We start from the raw sequence: 25,710 nt of genomic DNA, 5'->3' as shown, positions 1-25,710 counted from the left end.
TACCACTCATGTTTAAAAGAGAACAGTAAAATCAGGATTAACTTAAATAAAAGAGCCGAAGCCGTTTCTGGTTTCGGATAACCTATTTTTGAGTTGGTCAATATTTGTTCAAAGACATCTACAGCAGTAGTTTTTAAATATATCAGCATACACAAAATCAATTTCTTAAAACAATAGACATTGGTTCCCTGAATATTTTAATTACTGCTTGAGGTCTGTCGTCTGGTCCTTTATATTCCGTAGGCCAAGTCAGACCAAGCCTGTGCCTTAGTGAACAGTTCCCGTCTTCTACAAAATTTTTCTTCCAATTGATTTAATCATAGTTTTATCATAGTTTCAATTAACCTGGGTTTGGTCCGGACACGGAAAGTAAGTAAGTACCTGGATTTGGTTAAAAGGGGGTTTACTGTAGGCCTGCTCACTATCAATCTTGTATATTTACAATTTTACATTTAACAGGATGAAAAGTCTTGAAACTTTTTATTACGGAAAGTAAATAAAAGAAACGTCTTATAACACTTAAAACATATATTTACGCTTATACTGTTACTCACAAGACAGTAAATATACAAAAAAGATGGTAAGTGGTGATCGATTTCGATTGGACACTCCAATCATCATCAGACCCAATAGGCGAATGTCCGAAGCGAGCAATTGAAATAAGCCAGAAGATATTAGGGGTACAAGGACGTCATGAGAATCAAGAATCAAGAACTTTATTGTTAGTAAAATACATAATGTGGTACATTAGTATCTCCTAACTCGTCAATTGCTCCTAAACCTAAACATAAATTAACTTCTTCAAAAACTTTAAATATATAAAATTAATATCTTCAGATCCTAATATGCCGTTTAAGCTTACAACGATTCAATTACATTTGCGATTAGCTTTCGCTATTACTATAAATAAAGCATAAGGCCAAACCTTCACAAAAGTTGGCATTTATTTGAAAAACCCAGTGTTTGTTTACCCATGGTCAACTTTATGTTGCTTTTACTCGGGTAAAGCGGCCAGATTATGTTAAAATAGTACTAGAACCAAATGAAGACCAAGGAATCGACCAAAATCAAATGGATACTATACAACAAGTGTTGTTTTCAGAGAGATTTTGTTATAGAATTGGCATTATTTTACAATTTGGAGGATGACATTATCTCTATGTGTGTTATCTAAGTGACTTTGTCTATATTCAATGAAATTTATATATATATTTAATTAATAGTCATGAAGATTATTATTGAAAATGTTTCTTAGTTTATATTATAAACACACAGCATGAACGGTACTTTGTAGTCGGCGTTTGTTGTATACAGTTTATGTACAGTATTAAAACTCAGTTTTACCTCACAAATATGAATACACTAGCTGTAACCCGCGGGCTTTGCCCCGTTTAACTTCTTAATTTTCAAGATTACCTCGTTCGCATGGCTCAATCACGTCCTGGTTGAAGTTTGTTCGCTACGCTCACTCACCTTTAGGTTGGAGCTCGTTCGCTGCGCTCACTTGCCTTCAGGTTAGCTCGCTCGCTATGCTAACTCGCCTCCAGGTTGAAGTTCGTTCGCTACGCTCACTCACCTTTTGTTTGCAAATTAGCTGTTGTCATAAATGTAAAAGAAATAATAGTGCTGCACCCTGTTGGTAATCCTTGTAACTTTAATGCTATTGAACATCATAGAACAGAACCAACTTGTTTAATTGAAACAGCTGGAAAGATTCAATAATTCCATTTCTCATAAGGTTAACATGGGAAACTCCAGAGCCACTGGGGCGGAGCCCGAAAGGATTTTTGAAATAAGAATATGCCTATATGTTAATCGGGAATGTGAGCTATCATCATGCCAAATTTCAGCCCAATCCGACCAGTATTTTTCGCGTTCACTTGTCACAAACACATCCATACACCCAAACTTTCTCATTTATAATATTAGTATGATTTACTATCAAGCAGCTGTTTACGTTGTTCAATTTAATGTTAGTATATTTTCATACTAAAAAACATGCTGTAGGCAAACCAACAGGCAAACCTATAATACAGATCTAAAATACAAAGTAATAATTTTACAAAATTAAATCACAGCGGCTTTGGTTTATATTAAAGTTTGAGAAGTTGAATCTTACATAGGCCATAAGATGAGAATAGATTTATCCCTGTATGCGCTTGGACGGAAATAAATAACCTATTAAATTATTAGGCCTATATGCTGCGTTGTTAAATGCGTGAGAAAATGTAACAACGTCATCGCTTAACAAAAATACTAGGCTTCACCTATTTTATCTGTAATAACTGTTTTTGGAACATGATCATAGTAGGTTTTATCTAGTCTGCAGGTAAGTTGATAGCTTTCACTGGTTTCAGCTACCAGGAAAAATAATAGTTTTCTCTGATAAGTTAATTGATTTGCCTACCATAAATAATTTATTAGGGAACTGATTAAAACACAATGAATACAATGAACTTATTTGGCCAATCAACCGTTAATACAAAGTTAATGTACTGATAAACAAATTAATTCTCATCAAAAAATAAAATTATAAATGTTCCAAATTTTAACAAAAGATGTATAGTTATGAATAAATCGCATTAAGTATAAGCAAAATCATTGATAAAAAGTTTACGATGCATACAGGATACGAAGTGGCCACCTCACGTTTATCAACCGAGTACGCTATCCACTACACCACGAACAATTTTAAAATCAATGAGGACGATACGGTTGTGTTGTTCCTAGATCCCAGTAACTAGCCCGGCAACAATGCTGGCAAACAGATGAAGATCTTTCCACGATCCCAGTGGCTAACCCGCTTTAACAATTACTGGTACAGCTGTTGTGCATACATCGGTTTTTGTTTGAATGTTGCTATTTGAATGTTTGTAGAGTAATACCACAATACTACCATTATACTACAGAATACAGAAAAATTCTTCAAACAAGAGGTAAGTTAATAATAATAAATATAACAATAATACTCTTTATAGCTGTTTGTTTAATAATACAGGTTGCTACAAAATTAATAACAATCTGTCCTTTGTAGCATACTACATTACTTAGTGAAATTCCTGCCGATGGATTAGGCTAATCGTTGTGTACACGTTGAAAACAATTAATAATTGTTAAATAAGTAACTTACTAGGCCTAGGCCTTTTTAGACCTGAAAATACAATGTTGATTTTACTTACTTAAATCGTTGTGGCTTTGGTTTAAGTTAGAGGTAAGTTTTTAAGCTATATAGACCATAAAATAAGAAAGGACTTAGCATATTTGTGTCCACTTAGATCATAGTCATAGTCATAGTCATAGTCAAAGTTCTTTATTCATTTTTTGTACATAGTTTGTACAGTAAATAGCGTCATATATAATACAATACTAAATCTAATTAAAATCTACTATTTACAGTTAACCAAGCAAAAATGAAAAGTAATAACAAAAATATTTATATCTACAGTAGGTTATATCTGGGAGGTGGAAAATTCTTCTATGGAGTAAGGGGCCAGTTGTATTAAATATTCTTTCAGCAATTTCCTGAACTTATTTAAATTATTTTCTCTTCTTATGTTTTCTGGAATATATTTAAGAAAAGTATATCCTGTGTAGGTTGGTTTCTTTTCAAAAAACTTTAATCTATGTGGCAGGATAACCTCATTTCTCTTTCTAGTATTATACGAATGAGCTGGGGACTTAAAATTGATAGTTGTACAATTCTTTGCAATGAGAGTAGTTTCAATAATATATTGCCCGTAAACAGTTAAAATATTTAGATTTTTGAAATGTTCTTTTGCTGGTGCATCATACTCTAACTTAAGCATGATCCTGATTGCTCGTTTTTGCTGTTTTAATATTTTTTCCAAATTTAAATTTTTTGTTGAACCATACAGCGCTATGCAGAACAATATATGAGAGTGAACATGGGCGAAATAAATATTTTTTAATGTTTTCAGATCACAGTAATAAGACATTTTAGATAATGCGTGAATTCCTGAATTAATTTTGCCCAAAATTTTATGCACATGTTCGTCCCAACTCAGATTTTGATCTACTGTCAGTCCCAAAAAATTTATACTTTTTTCGTGTTCAATGTTATGGTTATCATGTATTATTAAAGGTTCTAGTAGTATTTTACTTTGAGCTGTCTTGAACATTACAAATTTAGTTTTTTGTGGATTTAAAAGTAAATTGTGATTTCTCAAATAGTTTCCAAGGTTTTCCAATTCAATGTAAGAACACACTTCAGTTTCTTCTTGTGAGGCAGTTGATAAAACGAGATTTGAATCATCAGCGTAAAGACACAACTTACTATTAAGCTTATAGATTAATGCGCTGTTTACTCCTCTCAGGTAGCAAAGAAAAAGCAAAGGCCCAAGAATTGATCCTTGAGGTACTCCAAACCTGATTGGCTTACAATTTGATGATATTTTAGTAATTTTATTATATTTAGTTAAGTGGGAAATTTCTACATACTGAGATCTATCATGGAGGTAAGAACTGAACCAATTTAAAGCATTTTGAGAGAGACCAAGAACCTGAAGTTTTTCTATTAGCTTTGAATGTCTAACACTATCAAAAGCTTTTGAGATATCCATAAATATACCTGTTGTAAAATTTCCTTTGTCTACTGAGTCTATAACAGACTCAATGAAAGATACAGCAGCACTAACAACTGACCTACCATGTCTGAACCCATGCTGGTTATCATCCAATAAGTTATTTGTTTCCAAAAATTCAGATAACTGCAAATGCACTGCTTTCTCAAATATCTTAGAGACAGATGATAGTACAGATATTGGTCGGTAGTTTAAAACGTCTGCTGTATCATTCTTTTTGTGTAATGGAATTATTTTTGCAAGCTTTAATTGTTTTGGAAATATGCCTGATACAAAGGACGAATTTATTAGATGACATAAGACTTTACTTAATTTACTTTTAACAGCTTTAATTACTGTCACTGGCAATTCATCATGACCATATGAATTTTTATTTTTTAAAGATTCTATAATTTTTTCCACCTCCCTTTCATTTAATTGTTTAAATCTAAACTTAGGTTTTACAGTCAGATGACAGTTTGAGTTAATGATTACATCTTCCTTGACAAAGCTACTGTCACTACTTTTATCTACGTCTGTTACACTATTAATGAAATGATCATTAAAGGTATTCGAGATTAAGTGTGGGTCAGAAATTGTTTCAGTACCTACTTTAAGATTAAAATTAGAAAATTGTTTTTCCTGCTTATCCCCAATTTCAGAGTTAATTATACTCCACACTGTTTTTTGTATGTTTGAAGAATTATTAATTTTACTGTTGAAAAAATCTTTTTTTGTTTGGATTAGTTTAGTCTTATAATCTTTCTTTTCCTGGTCTAACTGATATTTCAATCTACTATTTTTATTCTTGCGATACTCCTTGGTTAGTTCTATTATAGTAGTTCGTTTGGTTTTTAAGTCCTCTGTAATCCAAACTTGTTTTTTATTATTTTTTGTGATTAACGTTCTTGGAAAAGCTAGATCAAAATAATAAAATAATAATTTGTGAAAGTTATCATATTTATCCTCCACAGCAGCGTTATATACATCAGTCCATGTTTCTTTAGACAAAAAAGAAGAAAAAAGGTCAATGTTTACTGGTGAAAACTTGCGTATTTCTTGTTTTTTAGGACGCCCAATATTTTTTTTTAAATTGTTTGATTTAATTTCTAGTAACTGACCGTCATGATCAGATAAAAAGGTTATTAGACCTTCTACCTTAATTTTAGATGAATCTATATTTTTTATTAAAAAATTATCAATAGCTGTTTTTGTGTTTTCTGTAACCCTTGTAGGAAAATCAACTAGGTATTTCATATTATGGCTTTTTAACATTTCTTTGAATAATTTGTGTTTGTTATCATTTTTAAGTACATTAATGTTAAAATCCCCTGCTACAACCAATTTGTCACATTTCTTATCCAAATACTCAATAAGAATACTTAACCTATCTAAAAATATGCTTACAATTGAATTAGGTGATCTGTAAATTCCTACTATAATATACTTTTGTTTATTTATAATAAAGCTACTGGCACAAAACTCAAATTGCATATCTTCTAACAAAACATCACTCAGTGACTCAGGCACAGTCATCCCCCTCAACTCAAACTCCATATTTGATAAAATCATAACACCACCTTTAGATGTATTTTTTCTTGCAAAATATGATTTCACTGTGTAACAATTATTAATGTTAAGACGGTTGATTTCTTCCTCTTTCATGGCGTTTTCTGTTAATATTATAATATGAGGTTTTATTTCATTGAGTGTTACTTGTAAAGAATTGATTCTGGAAGGTAAATGCATGATATTTTGATGAAAAATTGAAACTGAATATTTGAACTGTGCTACTTTATTGGTGGAGTCACTTGATGTAACAAGTTTAAAGTCTTGTGAGGTGACTGAACCATAGAGCCACCTCTATGGTCAAAATGAATAACCAATTAAATTAAACTTGCCTATATGCTTTGTGGTTTAATTCATAAGTATTAGATGTAAGGATGTCGTTTGAAAAAAATACAAGGCCTAGCCTACCACCAATTTATCTCTACTTACTAATCTGTACCAACACTACACACTATTGCATAACATTAAACCTTTTATTAGTCTACAAATAAGTTGATAGGTTTCACTGGTTTAAGCAGTTAGTTTAAATAATTTTACGAATCGATTACCTTAAGTAACTTAGCCTATAAAGAAAACCTATGTTAACTTAGACTACCTTTAACAGTCTGTCTGGGAAATGATTAAAAAACGAAGTTAATAACAAATAATTCTGTTCATAAAATAAAATTGTAAATGCCTCAAATTCTAAAAAAAAGTAGCCAACAGTAAAGAATAAATCAGGCTGAATGTCCATTCCATGTTGACAGAATATTTTAAACAAAATTATACTGTAATCAGTTAATTATTACTCCTACACTTCATTTTATTTCATGGTTTAATAAAGCTTAAAGGTCATGTTATGAAGATGTACAGTACCGTACCGGTAAGTATTGTATTACATTTATTTCCCCATACAATTGACACATACAACAATAATCTGTGTAATATTAAGCAATTAGTGTGTCTGGTATTATTTATTGTTTTGGAGTTTGTTACATTAACTAATAGAATTCAAATGTTTTTGGTTTAATGATACAACTAGATGCCTCGAATGAACAAGAAAACAAACCAAACTAAGCAAAATGAAAAGGCTCGATTGCGAATGCAAAAGTTAAGGTAAGTTTAGGTAGAGTTTTACATTTCACAAAGAATATTTATTAAAACTTAAAATGATTCATGGTGGCAATAGAAGTGTTGCATATTTTTTCTCATAGGCCTATTCCTCTCACTCTCACATTTGCAGTCGCCTATTACACCAAGTTAATTTATTACACATATAAGCTCCAAATAAACAGTGAAAGATAACGAAAAGATAACGTAAAGAAAAGTTGTCCGCTTGTCTGTGAGTCCGTGTGTTCGCACCAAAAACTCAAGAACCGTTGCACTTATAGCGTTCAAATTTTGCACAAATAATTATGACACTAGTGGGAAGACCTCATTAAAATTCTAGACGATTCCGTTCAGTAGTAATTATAAAAACATTAAAAACATTTTTAAATTTGTCCCATAAGAATAACATTAGGAGCTACCTTCTTCTTCTTTTTATTTGTTTACATTTTGCGACCAACAATTTTGTTGTCTACTTAAGACAGAGAGAGCGACTTTTACTCTAAGCTAGGGATGTTGCGATACTATCGATACCAGTAGGTATCGATACTTTTATTGCGATACCGCTGGTATCGTATCGGTATCGGTTGTTCCGATATTTACTTGGTATCGATACCAAGAGGCCAGTATCGTATCGTAAGTATCGGAAGGTAATTTCTGACAAATCTGAGTAAAATTGCCACGCTCATGCCTTCTGCGGCTATTTTCCAAGGCTGGAGCAACAGTGACCCAAAAAAGAAATAAACTTTAACCCAATTAATTTTTTTTTTATCTAGCTTGTCTGATATGTGGTTTGAGTAAATTATGATTCACTATTCATTCATAGCATAGCACTTTACATAACTAAAACCATTGACTATATATACCGGGTTTGGGTGCAGAGTTATTTTTATTACAAGTCAATGTTAGCAACGTTGTGTTAGGCAAATAAAATGAAACCGTCGACTATTTAACATCAAATAAATAAACTAAAAAGATGGCACTTAAAGTTATTTAACAAAATAAACGTTTTTTTTATTTAGGCTGATGGTACACACGAATGTGTTACGTTGGTAATTCATTGTCTATTGAAAAGATAAATTATATAGGCATAGAACATAAGGTAAGATTAGGCCTACTTGAACTTTTATTTTTAGGTAAAATTGAAAACAAAGGTTAGCTATGTTTGGTTAATTTTATCGTTTTACATATTTAGGAAGTTTTTAGCAGCTTGAATTCGAATCCTATATTGGCTGCACTGTACTGAAATCAGAACATGACGTCACTGGTATCGAATGGATACGATACTGACGGTATCGATACTTTAGTTCCGATACTGAGCCGGTATCGATACTTTTTTGCGATATGGTATCGATACCAAATATCGGAAAGACAGTGGTATCGCAACATCCCTACTCTAAGCTATTTCATTCATGGAGTAATCAGTTTGGCTTCTATGAATATATATCATTATAATTTCACAGGTATCAGAATAATGTTGTTTAAGTTAATTAAATTTCACAACTTTCTGAATAATAAATTATAGCAGTTATATACCGTTTATGTTCAGTATTAAAATTCACCTTTAAACTAAAAATATATAGGCCTATGTATATATTTAGAACAAAGCAGCTTTTTACATTATTCAATTTAATGTTGGTGTTGAATATTAAATATTCAAAGATGTTAGTAATACTAAAATGCTATGCGAAGGGGGGGCGAAATAGGTCCACGACGTAGAGAGTGGTAAAGGAAGCGGAAAGGTGAGCAGTGCGGAGTGTGGAAATCCTCTGTGACTGTTAAATTAATATGTCTGTAATACTAAATGCTATGGAAAGAAAGGGAAACATGTCTACGATGTAGGAAGTAGTAGTGAAGGAAGTAGTCAAGGCGAGCGCTCCGGAGTGTGGAAAGCCTTTGTGACAGTTATAATAATGTATCTACAATTCTAAAAACGCATTGGGAAGGGAGAAAAACAGGTCCACGACGTAGGAAGGGGTGAAGGAAGTAGTCGAGGCGACCATTCCGGAGCGTGGGAACCCTTTGTGACAGTTAAAAAAATGTATCTGCAATTCAAAAATGCTAAAGGAAGGGAGGGAAACAGGTCCACGACCTAGGAAGTGGTGAAGGAAGTAGTCAAGGCGAGCAGTCCGGAGTGTGGGAACCCGTTGTGACAGTTGGATTAATGGATCTGTAATAAAAAAATGCTAAAGGAAAGGAGGGAAACAGGTCCACGACGTAGGCAGTGGTGAAGGAAGTAGTCAAGGCGAGCTGTCCGGAGTGTGGGAACGCGTTGTGACAGTTAGAATAATGGATCTGTAATAAAAAAAATGCTAAAGGAAGGGAGGGAAACAGGTCCATGACGTAGGAAGTGGTGAAGGAAGTAGTCAAGGCGAGCAGTTCGGAGTGTGGGAACCCGTTGTGACAGTTATATTAATGGAACTGCAATAAAAAATGCTAAAGGAAGGGAGGGAAACAGGTCCACGACGTAGGAAGTGGTGAACGAAGTAGTCAAGGCGAGCAGTCCGGAGGATGGGAACCCGTTGTGACAGTTATATTAATGGAACTGCAATAAAAAATGCTAAAGGAAGGGAGGGAAACAGGTCCACGACGTAGGAAGTGGTGAACGAAGTAGTCAAGGCGAGCAGTCCGGAGTGTGGGAACCTTCTGTGACAGTTAGATTAATTTATGTGTAATAATAAAATGATAAAGGAAGGGAGGGAAACATGTCCACGACGTAGGAAGTGGTGAATGAAGTAGTCAAGGCGAGCAGTCCGGAGGATGGGAACCCGTTGTGACAGTTAGATTAATGGATCTGCAATAAAAAATGCTAAAGGAAGGGAGGGAAACAGGTCCACGACATAAGAAGTGGTGAAGGAAGTAGTCAAGGCGAGCAGTCCGGAGTGTGGGGACCCTTTGTGACAGTGTTAATGTATCCGCAATACTAAAACTCCATAGGAAGGGAGTAAAACAGGTTCACGACGTACGAAGGAAGTAGTCAAGGCGAGCAGTCCATAATGTGGGAACCCTTTGTGGCACTTAGATTAATGTATCTGCAATATTAAAATGCTAAAGGAAGGGAGGGAAACAGGTCCACGACGTAGGTAGTGGTGAAGGAAGTAGTCAAGGCGAGCAGTCCGGAGTGTGGGAACCCTCTGTGACAGTTTCATTAATGTATCTGCAATAATAAAATGCTAAAGGAAGGGAGGGAAACAGGTCTAAGACGTAGGAAGTGGTGAAGGAAGTAGTCAAGGGGAGCAGTCCGGAGGGTGGGAAGCCGTTGTGACAGTTAGATTAATGAATCTGTAATAAAAAAAATTCTTAAGGAAGGGAGGGAAACAGGTCTACGACGTAAGAAGTGGTGAAGGAAGTAGTCAAGGCGAGCAGTCTGGAATGCGGGAACCCTTTGTGACAATTAGATTAATGTATCTGCAATAATAAAATGCTAAAGGAAGGGAGGGAAACAGGTCCACGACCTAGGAAGTGGTGAAGGAAGTAGTCAAGGCGAGCGCTCCGGAGTCTGGGAACCCGTTGTGACAGTTAGGTTAATGTACCTGCAATACTAAAATGCCATAGGAAGGGAGGGAAACATGTTTACGACGTAGGAAGTGGTGTAGGAAGTAGTCAAGGCGAGCAGTCCGGAGTGTAGGAACTGGTTGTGACAGTTAGATTAATAGATCTGCAATAATAAAATGCTAAAGGAAGGGAGGAAAACAGGTCCACGACGTAGGGAGTGGTGAAGGAAGTAGTCAAGGCGAGCAGTCCGGAGTGTGGGGAACCCTTTGTGACAGTTAGGTTAATGTACCCGCAATACTAAAATTCCATAGGAAGGGAGGGAAACATGCTTACGACGTAGGAAGTGGTGAAGGAAGTAGTCAAGGCGAGCAGTCCGGAGTGTGGGAACTGGTTGTGACAGTTAGATTAATGGATCTGCAATAAAAAAAAATGCTGAAGGAAGGGAGGGAAACAGGTCCACGACGAAGAAAGTGTTGAAGGAAGTAGTTGAGGCGAGCAGTCCGGAGTGTGGGGACCCTTTGTGACATTAGGTTAATGTACCTGCAATACTTAAATGCCATAGGAAGGGATGGTAACATGTTTACGACGTAGGAAGTGGCGATGGAAGTAGTTGAGGCGAGCAGTCCGGAGTGTGGGGACTCTTTGTGACAGTTAGGTTAATGTACCTGCAATACTAAAATGCCATAGGAAGGGAGGGAGACATGTTTACGACGTAGGAAGTGGTGATGGAAGTAGTTGAGGCGAGCAGCCTGGAGTGTGGGGACCCCTTGTGACAGTTAGGTTAATGTACCTGCAATACTAAAATGCCATAGGAAGGGAGGGAAACATGTTTACGACGTTGGAAGTGGTGATGGAAGTACTGTAGTTGAGGCCAGCATTCCGGAGTGTGGGGACCCTTTGTGACAGCTAGGGTACCTGCAATACTAAAATGCCATATGAAGGGAGGGAAACATGTTTACGACGTAGGAAGTGGTGATGGAAGTAGTTGAGGCGAGCAGTCCGGATTGTGGGAACCCTTCATTAGTTAGATAAACATATATTGGATTTTTAGATGATATAATTACGATATCGTTGTTTTAAATCATCATTGTAAGCCATACGATATTTTTTAGGAGATTCCTTACATCGTGCTTTGGCAATTGGGTTAAGTTAGATTAGTTCAGTTTGGCTTAGTTTTGTTTATGATAGGCCTCATAACAAATATGGAAATAGGCTTCATTTAATCAAAAGACATGTTGTACAGGAACGATGGATTTACCTCCTATCGATAACTGTTGGAAATCCATTACGTATATTACCAATGACTTTGCTTAATTAATGGATGAGAAGTTAGGATTGTTGTTGACTAAGATTTGGTTGATTTGCCCATACAAATAACATTGTGTTCACCAGTGTCACCGGTAAGTAGGCTAGGTGCGGGTGGACTCTTTCATTACTGCGCTCATGTTCACTCATCCCGTTACGCGCAGAAAAAGCGTACTACTAGTTTATAAAGGAATTCTGCACACTCACAGGAAAATAGCTTTACAACACCATCACCAACAGTATGTGTAGATCAGATTTACCCCTGCGATTCACACGAGCCAAGAAAAGAGGTTTTAAAGAAACATGCTAATATATAGATGACAAAAAATTATAAATATTTCTCCAGAAAAGACACATTAAATTGTCTTTTAAAGACACCATTATGATTATGATACACACCGTCTTCCATTAGGGTGCCTTGTTATTCTGAACGCAACCAATAGTACACCTCAGTAAGGCAAGTAGTATTTGACAAGTACAGGGAATTGTGCAACTGGCTTTTGCAGGGAAATCCAAAACAGATTTACTTTTTTAGCGAATTTCCCTATAGGGAAGTAGTTATTACCGTAGGTGGCACGGTAAGACCTAGGCCCGGGACCGATTTAATTTTTAATTTTGATCTCCCCAGAGGGCAAAAACACCATTCGTTTAAATTTTTTATATATGTATATATATATGTACCTTAGTACCCTAGAAACATTTTATTTAAAATAAAATGTTTCTAGGGTACTGTGGTATTTTGATTTGCTTAATAACATTTAAAGTAGCCCTCATTGATGTATACAATAACAAAATATATGTACCTATATAGATTTATATTTATATATATATATATACTGTATATATACGTCCGTAAACGCGATAACTTGAGTAATTTTTGTTCGATTTTGATTAAATTTGGTTTAGAGGTATAAGGCAGGATAAACTTGAATGAGTTCGCGAACTAGTAGGATCGGACCATGGGAACGGGGTTTTATGGGGTACAAATTGGTTTTTCTCATTTTTGACCCTCAAAACACAAAATTTCCCAATTTCTCTCTAGACGCTTTTAAAGAGCTTAAAAAAACAAATAATTTAGTATATAAAAGTATTTTTGTTCGATTATTAGTAACGGAGAAAATTTAAAAAATTGTAAATTTAAAATTCCCATGTTATTCTTATGGAGAATATTGTCAAATGTTCTAGTTTGCTTGTTTATGGATACATTTTGATCAAACTTGGCAAATTTATTTATTTTGTACTACGCTATCAATATTTTACTCAAAAACACACTTTATTAGTTTCCTTGTAGCAGCAAACCTAGGTACACATTCAACCTAATGTTATTTAAATAGGTTTAATTAAAAATCAATTCACACGAATGGAAATTCGCTTAGTCGGCAGGTTTGCTGCGGCGGGGTATTTTACATATAATTTAACTTTATTCATTGTTAAATAAACCTAAGGTAAATCCAGTATACACCACAATGCATACAGCCTATTTGCCTGATAATACTTTATTCTGGATTATAATAAGTAATAAATAAATGTTATTGAGAGTATTCAGAGATTTCCCTCTTCTATTAGGAGTACCTATTATATATTTCTAGTGCACCTGTTGCTTGAATTCGAGCAATTGCAAAGTATTACAGGCGTTATTTCAAAACAAATAACAGTAAAAATTTCCGATGACTTAAAAGAGTCAACTAAGATAATCACTCCACTCCCAGTTATCAAAACTGATAACAAACTCATTCTGAAAACGAAGTTCTTGTATGTATCATGTGTTTATTATGAACAGCTGTAATTAATACAAATTATTCGCCTGTTTAGTAAACAAAACATTTTCTTCGTAAGAAATACATCAGGGATTTTGATGGCCTGTGGGGCAAAGCCCGAGGACTTTTATTAAAGGAATTGGTGAAAGGGGGCGTCTTAACAAAAAATACTTAATTTTGACACATCGTTTGTAAAAATCTGTCCATTATTAACGGTAGTGTTTCGTAAAAATCGCCTTCACGTGTGTTATATATAAGGATATAAAATGTATATATGTAGGAATGCAGAGAGATTCATTTAAAGAAATAATTCGTAATACCTAAGAAAATCAATACTGTAGCTAGGAACGCGGCTGATGACGGCGTACATTTGAACACCTTCAATCTGAGAGATCATAGTTCATACTTTTGGATCACCCGATCTGACATATTGTTTTTTTGGGTCAACCGACCCAACTATGATCGAATGATCCAGAGTGAAATAGACAGCTAGTCTATTTTATAAGTTTACTTCACGAAGTAAAATTGTACTTCTGGTTATAACTGTACTTTTGGATTAGATCCATTTTGGATCAACCGATCGGCAATATAAACTTTGGATCATCCAATTTTAGATCATGTGAAATACTCCCCACTCAATAACACAAATTAAAAAAGTGTTTCTATATATTTTACATTCAGGACCATGCCTTTCATTAATAAAACCATCCAGTTGTTTTAATCACCAACCAGTTTGTATTAATAACCAGAGTCAACATGTGGACAGAGTTGAATTTCTTCTTGGCCATTAGCCAAGTAACTATGGCCTCTTATCTCAACTGATAACATTGACCTGCCAAACTCTTGGACTGCTGGATCAGTGTTTGCAAAATAACCTAAAACTGCAATTGCCTTTACACTCACACTTGTAGTAAATAGCATGATAACAAAGAATTGTTTAGTAAACCGGTTAGACTGGATGAAAGTTTAATTGGCCAATAATGCTGCCTCTGGGGAAAACCCCTGAGACTATAACCAAGGCCGCTGCCAGTTGACTTTGTACATAAATTTTTCCAATTAGTTTGCCGATAGCCTTTGTAATAAGAGCGGTAGGAGTTATTTTGATATTTTATGGGTTAAAACATAAAAAATTCAATTAGAGAGTACTTTTTACAACATTAGGGTTTGTAACATTTTCTTAAAGTTAAAAGCACAATAACCATTCTAATCAAAAACGTTCTAGCCTTTTTTGTGGAGATCCAATTTTTCTGTTATTTTATGGAAAAATCACCATTATAAATCAAAATTTAAAAAACATAAAGCGCTTGAGCCTGGGGATACCATGGGTTAGTACCGATATACCAAATTTAATTAAAATATTATCACAGGTGTAGTCTATAGTTTTGCACTTGCACACACACGCACTCACACCAACCATACACATAACTTCGAAAACCACTTTTTAGGGTCCAAAAAGGATATTTCCTCCCAAAACTTAAACTTTTTTTTACAAAAACAGTAGACATAGCCTACTTTCTCTGTATACAACTTATACGATTGAAAAGTAAAAATTTCAAAACATTGGTATCATGTAAAAAAGATGATTACTGTGAAGTAAGTTTTTATTACAACTTAAAATCCACACATTGAAGAGATTTCTATTATTTTGTCATATGTATTTAGATCTGGCTAGGCATTTGTAGCTGACTACTGATATATTAATTTTTTGTCTTGTATAGTAGATCTGAAAACTAGTAGCCTACAGACAGTTGACCTTCAGAATCTATCTCTCTATCTGATGAACAGCATTTATTTGTGAAAACAATGGGGTTTAAATCACTATGATGACATCATTTTTTTATGAAGGCCACGAGGCACTTTCTGCTCAAATGGAAAGACCAATCCATTATAAATATACACTAACAAGACTACAAGATCGCGCCACTCATCCTACACTCATCTCCATTCATACTTGGCTTAAAATACCTACATTGTATGGTCGCCATTTCATAAGAAAGTATTAAAGTATTGTTGTACATATAAACATTTAAATTAAAAATCATATGTTTAAATACTCAGTTTTAACCTACTTCAATTTTTGGGAAAGGTCTTATTCAATCAAAATTATGAACGTTTTGATAGCTACTTAGGGTACGAGTATAATTATGTTTGTTAGATGATGATTATTTCGCAAGTTATTAATAAATCATATCATTGTTAGCTAATTACAAAACTTGTTGTTCCCCATGTTAATTGTTAAATTCTTATATTGTTGTTTGATTGTAGTGTAAGATTTGAAATTTTTTTATATATTAAGTCATTTTTTAGTCTTCTACCTTTATGTACGACATGTATAAGCCTGAAATGTATTGTGTTGCCATCTTTGTATGCATATGTAAGATGGAATTTTCCGTAAATAAATACAAATACTAGGAAAGATGGGACGAGCTTTCTCATGTTGTTCCATTATTGTTGCCTTATTTATTTTGTATTATCAACAACTTTACAATAAGTAACATCTAATGTAAACAATTAATTTTATTATTTGTTGTTTGAATAGTCTCTATTACATAATAATATATTATACTACCTAAATAAATCCATAATTATAATTTTTTATATGATTCTTATAAGCTTTTGTAATAAAAAATACGTATTCCCCGGTTAGTTTTTAAACAGTTCCATATTCAATTTCCATTGCACAATATCTGTAGATTATTCTAGTTTGGTGCATGAGCATGACAAATCATGTAATTGTACTTTTGACACAGCTTGTTTGTTCTGTGCATCTGGCAATTACCGACATGATTCTGTACTTTACTGCAAACTGCAAAGAACCAGGAACTAACCAGCAAAATAACCACGTACTACCAGTTACCACGTCACTAGCCAGTTACAGGTTGAGCAACACTCGACAAAATGCACTGTTTGTAAACTTAGATTTTTAAGAAATCATTTCGAATGCTTTTACCAAAATTACATTGGCAAAACTTAAATTAAAGTTTCCTGTTATTGGGAACAACGTTGAAGCATTTTTACTGCATTTATCTATCATAAAATAAAAATGTATAAGAGTACTTTTGATTGGGAGGGGTGGTTACACTGCAGAGCTGTTCCACTGAATGCTCATCCTCCCTCTTTTCACGGTCGTCATATAAAAACAACTAGCCTCTTCATTTCTTCATTGTCATCCGCTTCTCCTTTCAAGGCTCGTCTCGGTGTCGTCGCTGTACAATTTCTGTGGGATTTTCTCATTTTGAGTAGGCCTACTACCTCATATTATCGTAAGTAGATTAAGCTTAATGTTTCTTTTTACTTTTAAAAGGATAAACTGAGTCTTTTCTCTTTGTCTTTAATATTATTCATCAAAAGTTCATGTTGTTACTTGTTCTGAGATACCTAATTTCTTGATGACTCGTGTTTAGAAGCAGCCTATTTTTTTACTAAGTTTGGGTACAGTTTCTTAACTGGGCTATGCTAATATCGATTGAAACTATCGAATTGAAAATATTGATTAATAAACGATATTTTTAAATATTTCTATTATAAAATTAAACTATCATAACCTTACCTAACCAACCAAACTTGCTGATGGTGAAAAAATCGCATGAAGGTTTACTAATCGAATCAATAGTTTCAATCGATATAGCATAGCCCTGTTAAGAAACTGTACCCCTAAGGTTATTGCTTCTAGCCTAAGTTTACGCCTACACTAACCTTATCAAAAAAGTGTGAACATCCTATAGGCCTATAAGTTATGATTCTATGGTTCAAAAACTTGCATAGTCTAACTTTTAACATAAGTATGGTACCTAACTTAAGTTATTACGGTAAAAAACACTTTTTACCACGAATACTTACTTAGAAAAGACTTATTATTTTTTAGGTAGGCCTACCTTCTCCGTAGGTAGCAGCAAACCTCGTTAAGACCTAAATCTTATACCTAATAAAGTTTAACCTATTTATTTGAGGAATAACTTAGCCTAAATAACTTACCTAGGCCTAGGCTAAAATGTCTTGTTTATGGAAATATTTTAGACCTTCAAAAGGAGTAACTTAAGTTATTTTTCACACTTTCATGACTATCTCAGAAAGGATGACTAGACGTTTTTGGATATTACCGGATGTCAAAACGTTCTTTTGATGAACATTTAGTGCTAAAAACAATAACTTAGAACTTGAGTTAATTTATCCGTATCCCACAAGAATGTGTATTTAATTTCAGCTAACGAGAGGCTAAGTTAACTTACTTGAGTTCAGCTAGGATCACCTTAAGTTTAAGTTCATGTTCCCCTAATATTAATGTTTAATAACCTAGGCTAGGACGTCAGTTCTAGCCAGGAACTGTTTTACACATTACTTCAGAGGCTAGTAACTGGAGATTGGAGTGCCAGTCGCGGCGACTGTCGTGTCTCGTGTGCCTCACCATAGTGATGGGATATGTACTCAAAAGAAAACTATTCCTTATTCGATAACTTAGTTGTGTTGTCTAAGTATTCGTTAATCAATAGCAGCTAGAGACGTTTCAATAACTTAGTTTTTTTCGAATGGATTTTGATTTTGGTTTAAAGTTAAAGAGTTTGTACGTAAAGTAACTAGGCCTATCGCTATGAGCTATTAGTGTTCGATTCTTTCGAATAATTGTATTCAAACACTACTTTGAATAGATTTTTCTACTAGTTTAACGAATTATTAAGTAAGCAAACTAAGTACTTAACGCATCATCACAGTCAGCTATTTGTTTGTTTCGTTCGGATGAATTTTATTCAATCACTTTTTTCAACAGATTTTTCTACTCTGTTTTTAAAGAAATTCAGTAGGCTAGTCATAAGACTGTGTGTAACTTAACTTAATCAATTTTTTTTGTTTTAGCGACTTTCCCATGTAGGGAATATTAGTGAATTTCCCATAAGATATATGGAATATTTGTGAATTTCCCATATATTAGGTAATATTAGCAAATTTCCCATATAGGGAATAAGCTATTATCGTAGTACTTACTCATGGTAAGACCTAGTCCCGGGACCGACTGAATTTTCCTTTTGAGGTCCCTAGAGGCCAAAAACACCATCCATTCAAATTCATATATATATGTGTGTGTGTATATATTTATATATAGGTATATATATATATGTCCGTTAGTGCGATAAGTTAACTCGAGCAAAAATGAGCAAGTGTAAACCTACCGGTACGTTTATTCGAACGAGTTCGCGAACCAGCATAATTGGACCATGGGAACGGGGGTTTAACTTACCGGTTTTATGGGGAAAATGAGTTTTCCCATTTTTGACCCTAAAATCAAAAAATTTGGCAATTTCTTTTTAAACCGTTTTGTAGAGCTTAAAAAAGAAATAAGTTAAGTTAGTATAATTGAAGCGCTGTTGTATGTCTAACGGTCACGGAGAAAATAAAAAAAATAGAGCAATTTAAAATTCCCATGTTATTCTTATGGAGAAAATGAAAACTGTTCTATGTAGTTTACTTGTTTGTGGATAGGCTATATAAGCTTATGTGATAAAATTTGACAAATTTATTTATTTTATCCTAATACTATTGACGTATGGTCAAAAAACACTTTTTACCTTCCCCGTAGCAGCAAACCTAAGCACTCGTTAAATCTAATGTTGTATAGGTACTTTCCTGTACATATCGTAATTGTCAGCTGATATGTTTCAATTTGTATTTGAAACAGGATTCCAGGATGGGGTAATGTTAACATCGATATATCGAGACAAAAATCATCGATAATATTGAATGTTCCCTTTAACAGGAAAGTACCGTTATATTAATTGGGAATAAATATGTCTTAGTTATGAAGTTGAAATTCGCTCAGTCTGCAGGTTTGCTGCGGCGGGGGTATATTAATACATTCTTTGAATATAAGTTAGGAAGTTAGGATACTTGCCTGCAATTTACCTTGTTCCTTATTAAAAAAAAAAAAAAAAAAAATAATGTGATCATGTAAAGAAACTCAGTTCTAGAATTTCATTCCTTTAATAACCATATTGACAGGTATAATTCATTTTAATAGATAGTATAACTTATATTATTTCTATAAGCTATTTAACGTTAGTGTAATACAGTAGTAACTTTTTTAGTGTATTATTTCTAGGAATATGAATAAAACTTAGCTAGCTGTTTACTTCTTATTCGTGTTCAAATAAATTTTTGGAATAATTATTCAAAAAACTATTTGATAGTCCCATTAATAAGTACCTCACCACCACAATAGCATCACTTAATAAATAAACTCCATATGATAATGTGGCCTGCTAAAAGTGGCCTTTGAGCAGTCGCGGTCGTGAGCCACTCGAGTGGCCAAACATGCAGGCTTTTATAGTCTCCAGGTTTGCTGCGGCGGGGGTATTTTATAAATCTGATACTAGCCTAGTAAATCACCTTTTTGTTTGTCAAAATTTAAGAAATGTCAGTTAACTTTTAGAAACATTTGTTACTAACTTATATTAATTTGACTTAACTCTCTCCCACACACGCACGCTCCACAGTATAGGTAATAACTTACATATGTTTTGTGTGTCTTTATTGTAGAGCTAATCCTGGGGTTGTGCTATTATTGTATCAGTGGAGCAAAAAACAAAAAACTTAACTTATCCTTAAGCACAAAAATACAGACCGTACAATGCAGACCCTTAATATTGGTTGCGTTAAGGCAGGACAATAACTAGGCGGTTAAGTTGACGCCCAAATATTTTTGTGCCTGGGTGTCACCTGATAAAGGACATAAGGCCTACGTTGCTTTGATTAACTTAGACATTCACATTGCCAGCAAACACAAGAGCGAGTAGTTTCCTTTCTTTTTTCTTCTAGCTTCAATCCCACAAAAGTGTAAATATTTGCAGGGTTTAACATTCATCCTAGTTGATGAGAAAAAATCGTGTTCCATTTGTAGGACACATTATAACTTATCTACAAGTAATGTAGGCTACCGGTAGTTGTAGTTGAAGTCAGTCAATTTAATAAATTAAGTTTACAGTAATCTTCCTTATTATCATGTCCTACAAGATGAGATGGGGCAGATAGTGGTGACCATTGACCATTACAATAGGAGAAGGGGGCAAACTTAAAAAGCTTGAGGTTATATTGCCATAGCCTATGTAAAAACATAACATTAGTTACGGTCATTTATTATTATGTCTCTTAAAAGTGAGGGGATGATCGGACCCTAACACCTCCTTGTCATATCCTTTTGCCACCACTATTAGATGGAGCCCTGAAATAAATATTTTTTCATTGATTAATAAATAAGGACTTTTATGTCATCGATGTTTTCTCATGGAATCTGTGTTCCTTAATTAGTGATATAAATTTAGTAAGGTAGTTAAATAAATTTAAGTGCTACTCCACTTACAAAATAAATAGTCTAAACTCATTTAGGCCTAATAATTGTTGCACCAGGCCTAATTACGGCAAGCTTGTAACTTAGATCTACAGTTACTTATTCCCTTTGTTCAAATAATGATTAACTTAACCCTTTGTCTGTGACACCACGGATCTTTCCTCCGGAAAAAAAAAACTTCATGTGTCAACGATCGTGCTGTTTATGTTTGCTATGTATTTTATAAATATACAAAGTAAGAGTTTTTATTGATTTTATGTACATTTATTGATTAGAAATGGCTTAAATACATTTTTGTATTATTATATGTACAAAACACAGTGTTTGTCTAATTTTCAACACCCGGAAAAAAACTCTGTGCGTCACCTTCATGTTTTAACATCAAAGACCCCGACGAAGGGTTAACTGAAGTTTTTATAACATTTAGGATTTAAGAAAAAAATATTCTATTTTTTAGATTTAAAATGGGCTTCTTGGCTTGGGCTGCAGTGACAGTTATTGGTGCAGGTGTAACCACAGTTGCACCATTTCTGGCACCCGCCGTGTTGCCGGCAATTGGTTTTGGAGCCGCAGGACCTGTAGCTGGCACCCTTGCTACAGCTGCCCAAGCATATGTCGGTAACGTAGCGGCTGGATCTGTATTTGCTGCTTGCCAGACAGCGGCAATGGCGGCCCCAACTCTATAGAGGGTAAGTTACTAATTATGTAACTTCAGTGTGTCTATTTTGTATTGTTTTATCGTTCAAACAAATGTTAAACCAGCATCAAGCTAGGTTCTGCCCTTGAGTACCAACCTAATAAATAAATAGCTGAGTAGCAGGTTGAGTGAAGTTTGAGTGACGTTTGGCTACCATTTCTAATGTGTAACAGCTATCCATCTTCCGGACAAAATACTATTCAATTGAATACTTTAACTGAATTCAGTTGAATAGTAAGTTGCTTCAAAGATAGATAGCTGCAATGCATCCAAAATGTCAGCCTCTAGTCAAGCTTATTCAATGACGTGATCATCAGCCAAAAATACTTTGAATTCAATTGAATAATAAGTTTCTTCAAAGATGGATGGCTGTTATGCATCCAAAACTTCAGCCTCTATTTAAGCATCAAGGACGTGGTCACCACCTGAAGACCTAGATTTGAAAATCTACCGAGACCGTGGGAGCATATCATCTAGTGCTCCATATAAAGATTGCCAGTTTTATACAAAACGTAGTATTTTTTTATGGTTCAAACCGGACAGTTAACCCTTTACATGATTGGATTTTTAATAAATCAAGGAACATAATATTCTTACATTTCCCTTCCATATACATTCTCAGTTGTCCGATGTTTCAAAAATAAATTATTATCTTTTCAATCGCAATACCATCCAATGCTCTCAGGCACAATATTAACAATAAGCACACAGGACAAAATTCCTTGAAAGAAATATTTTAAAACAGTACAGTTGCCTATAAGCTATAAGTAAGTTCTGAAACTTAAAAAAGTGGAGCAACACACCAAGAAATTTGGGAGAGCGGTGAAACGCTTACTAGTAGAACAAGCTCCCTAAAAAAGCGAGATCTATAACAAAATTTTAAGTTGCCAATCAAGTTAAGATAGGATGCTCTTCTTTTGAATTTTTGTAGTTATACTATTTAAAGTTTTGTTTTATTTAAATTCTAGGTAAACCTTGTGACACTATTATACAGATTTTCTGTGCAAAATAAAGATGATTTGATTTGACTTGGTTAAAAAGCCTAGCGATTCAGTACAGTGCAGAGAAAACATTAAATGGTTCATTTAAGTGGTGTCTAGCATTAGTTACTGGTGTCTATGGGAAAAGTCCAACATTGCTCCAAAGCTACAACTACAATGCTCAAAGTGGAGGAAGACCCCGTGCCATTTGTTTGGGCTCTTCCTTGCTCGTCAGAAGTATATTTCCGTTCAACACAAGAGCTGAAAGCACACTGTCATCCCATTAACAAATTTTGTCTATACCTTGCTTAACATATGAAAATGTATCTTTCTGAATTGTAAGACTTGTAATAATAATAAACATTTTTTTTTGTACGGTTGTAATAAAAATCTCTTAAAGAATACAAGACCGCACCATGCGCCCAGACTAAATGTGACTACTGTAACTTCATTATTTTTTGTGGTGTTTCCGGACCAATTGATTGACAAATAAATAAAAGGTTAAAATATCTGATTGTTGCCTTGTGGTCCAAAGTATTGTCCTAGTGGATTACAGGATTATCTTCATTTCGGCGTGAGCACCATTGTCGGATAGTTCTTACACGGATCCGATGATGGCGCTCGCGCCGATATGTACATAATCCTGTAATCCACTAGGACAATACTTTGGACCACAAGGCGACAATCAGGTTTTTCAACATTTTATATATTTGACTATTGTAATTCTTTTAGGTTTTGTAAGAAACAATCTATTCATTTTAAATAGGCTATTAGTTTTAGTACGATTTGTTTTTTTTTTTAACTTAAACAAGATCTTATGTTTCAGGTTCAGGGAGCCCATTGTGCCAATGTAAGCTTCAACACTTTTTCTTCAGTACAGTATTAATTACTTGAATTTTGACATATGAAAATGTATCTTTCTGAATTGTAAGACTTATAATATTAATAAACATTTTTTTGTACGGTTGTAATAAAAATCTCTTAAAGGTAATTGTTTATTTCTTTTCCGATAAATTTCTTACCCTTATGGTATTTATATAGGTAGCCTACAGTTCTTGACCCAGTATAGTTACTCAGTTATCTGACCTGAGGTCTGAAGGTAGCATGGTCAGAAAAATGGCTCTAAAAATTCAGTGTTGTGACAATAATAAAACCATTTTTCACTCATACTGCAACAAAAACAGCCCTAGAGAGTAAAAAGTATGTATTGATTGTTTTAATCGGTTGTAGCTTATTATTTCATTCTTGTCAATAGTTCAACATATCTATTGTATAATGTACTAACACAATTCGTTACTAAACCTCACCTTTCTGTTCAAATAATGGTGCAATGAGAAATCGATTGGAGTTGGTCACAAGGCTGGGAAAAATCTAGTTTCCGTCCTACAGCCCTTATATGAACTGTTGAAGAAAACCTAGCTAACATATCATTTTAAGTTTGTTTGATCATGTATAGGGTGGGTAAGTGCACCAGTGAATGCCTGTTGTGTATAAAAACATAACTTAACTTTTGGTTGTCTAGGTATATCACAGTTTTAAAAGTTACTTCGGAGTCTTAACATTGGAATCTACCTTGTCACTGCTCCAAAAATAAGTGTCGATCATCCTTTTGCAACAAACAACATAGCAATCTGCCGAGGAAATTATTGAGATACTAGATGACCCGTGCTGCTCCGCAGCATTGAAATTAATAATAAAAAAATAAAATACTAAACTTAATAAGGGCGGTACAACTTTAATTAAACTCTTATAGGGCTGCTGGATTAATTTCGCCTTATGACCAAATTAAAGTATAACACATTCCATATAACACAGAGAAAATCGTCCCGATGTATTTTTTTCCGTTTTGAAAATCAATTAATCCAGAACAATATCCACACACTTCCTAAAAGCACCTACAGAGAAAGCACGTACATTTGTTAACTCATATGTAACACAGCGTGAATGAGGCTTTAATAAGAATGTTTTATTAACAACAATATTTCTTGTAAAATAGACATCTCTGTCGGTAGAATTGCATGTACGCATATTCTCAGGAGTATTTCCCTCCATCTGGTAATCTTTATTAATATTACGACTTTTATAATACTTCCTTCCAAACAATGTTTGCTGTTCGTCCACCTTTTGATTTAGTTTCTACTTTTACAGTATCGAAAGATTTCCCTCTCGATAAGGCGACGTACAACTGACAGTGACTAAATACTGGTTCAGGCAAGTACACACCAACTCGATCAATCGTTTGGCCCTGCGCCTTGTTGATGGTCATGCAGAACGCAACCTTTATGGGGAATTGTCTTCGTTTGAAAGAAAATGGTACTGTAGAATCTGATGGAGAGAGATCAATGCGGGGTAATAGTGCACGTTGTCCAATATTTGTGCCAGTTATGATTTCTAAGTCTAAACTGTTTTCATACATTTTCTTGACAATAATTCTTGTTCCGTTTAGAAGACCTGCTGTGTAGTTTATTTATTTTCATATAAGAACCTTCGGTAAAATTCCGGCATCATTTGTGTAATTAATTATGATTATTAAGATTGGCATAGTGCTGAATCACAAACAAACCAAATGGATCCAAAATAGAATTACCTCAACAGTACCTGTTGATTTTGACGGGTTTAACCTTGTATTTTTTATTTTTTTTTTTTTTTGTATTTTGTATATTGTATCTTAAACCGATGCTTGTTGTGAAATCTGGACATGCATAACTTCAATTTGAAAATTCAATCATGAAAATTGGTCGAGTAGAAGAGCCAAACGAACTGGGAAATGAAAAACTAAATTTAACTACCAATAGAGCAAATTTATTTTACGGGAAAAGAGAAACAAAATTTAACTTCTATAAGAAATACATGGAGAGGAAATTTTTTGTACGTATAAACCAAGTGGAGTTATAGATAAATATTT

At 34.2% G+C, this 25,710-nt stretch overlaps 1 long non-coding RNA gene across 3 annotated transcripts; it reads left to right on the top strand.

Moving 5' to 3' along the window:
• The first annotated feature begins 2,921 nt into the window (after positions 1–2,921).
• LOC128995836 (uncharacterized) lies at positions 2,922–23,796 on the top strand. 3 transcript variants are annotated; one of them, XR_008490983.1, is made up of 4 exons: positions 2,922–2,936; positions 7,171–7,244; positions 21,586–21,817; positions 23,632–23,796. It is a non-coding gene; the product is annotated as an uncharacterized LOC128995836 (long non-coding RNA). The 3 variants fall into 3 exon arrangements; XR_008490984.1 differs by lacking the exon at positions 2,922–2,936 and adding an exon at positions 6,997–7,011; XR_008490982.1 differs by lacking the exons at positions 2,922–2,936; positions 7,171–7,244 and adding an exon at positions 16,944–17,055.
• Positions 23,797–25,710: the final 1,914 nt, after the last annotated feature.

This window comes from Macrosteles quadrilineatus, unplaced genomic scaffold (genome assembly GCF_028750875.1).
Source record: "Macrosteles quadrilineatus isolate MER2022 unplaced genomic scaffold, UCM_ALF_1.0 Scaffold_5__1_contigs__length_97177068, whole genome shotgun sequence".
NCBI classification, from domain to species: Eukaryota; Metazoa; Arthropoda; class Insecta; order Hemiptera; family Cicadellidae; genus Macrosteles; species Macrosteles quadrilineatus.
Note: the sequence above shows the minus strand (reverse complement) of the source record. Positions and strands in the feature narration are given on the sequence as shown.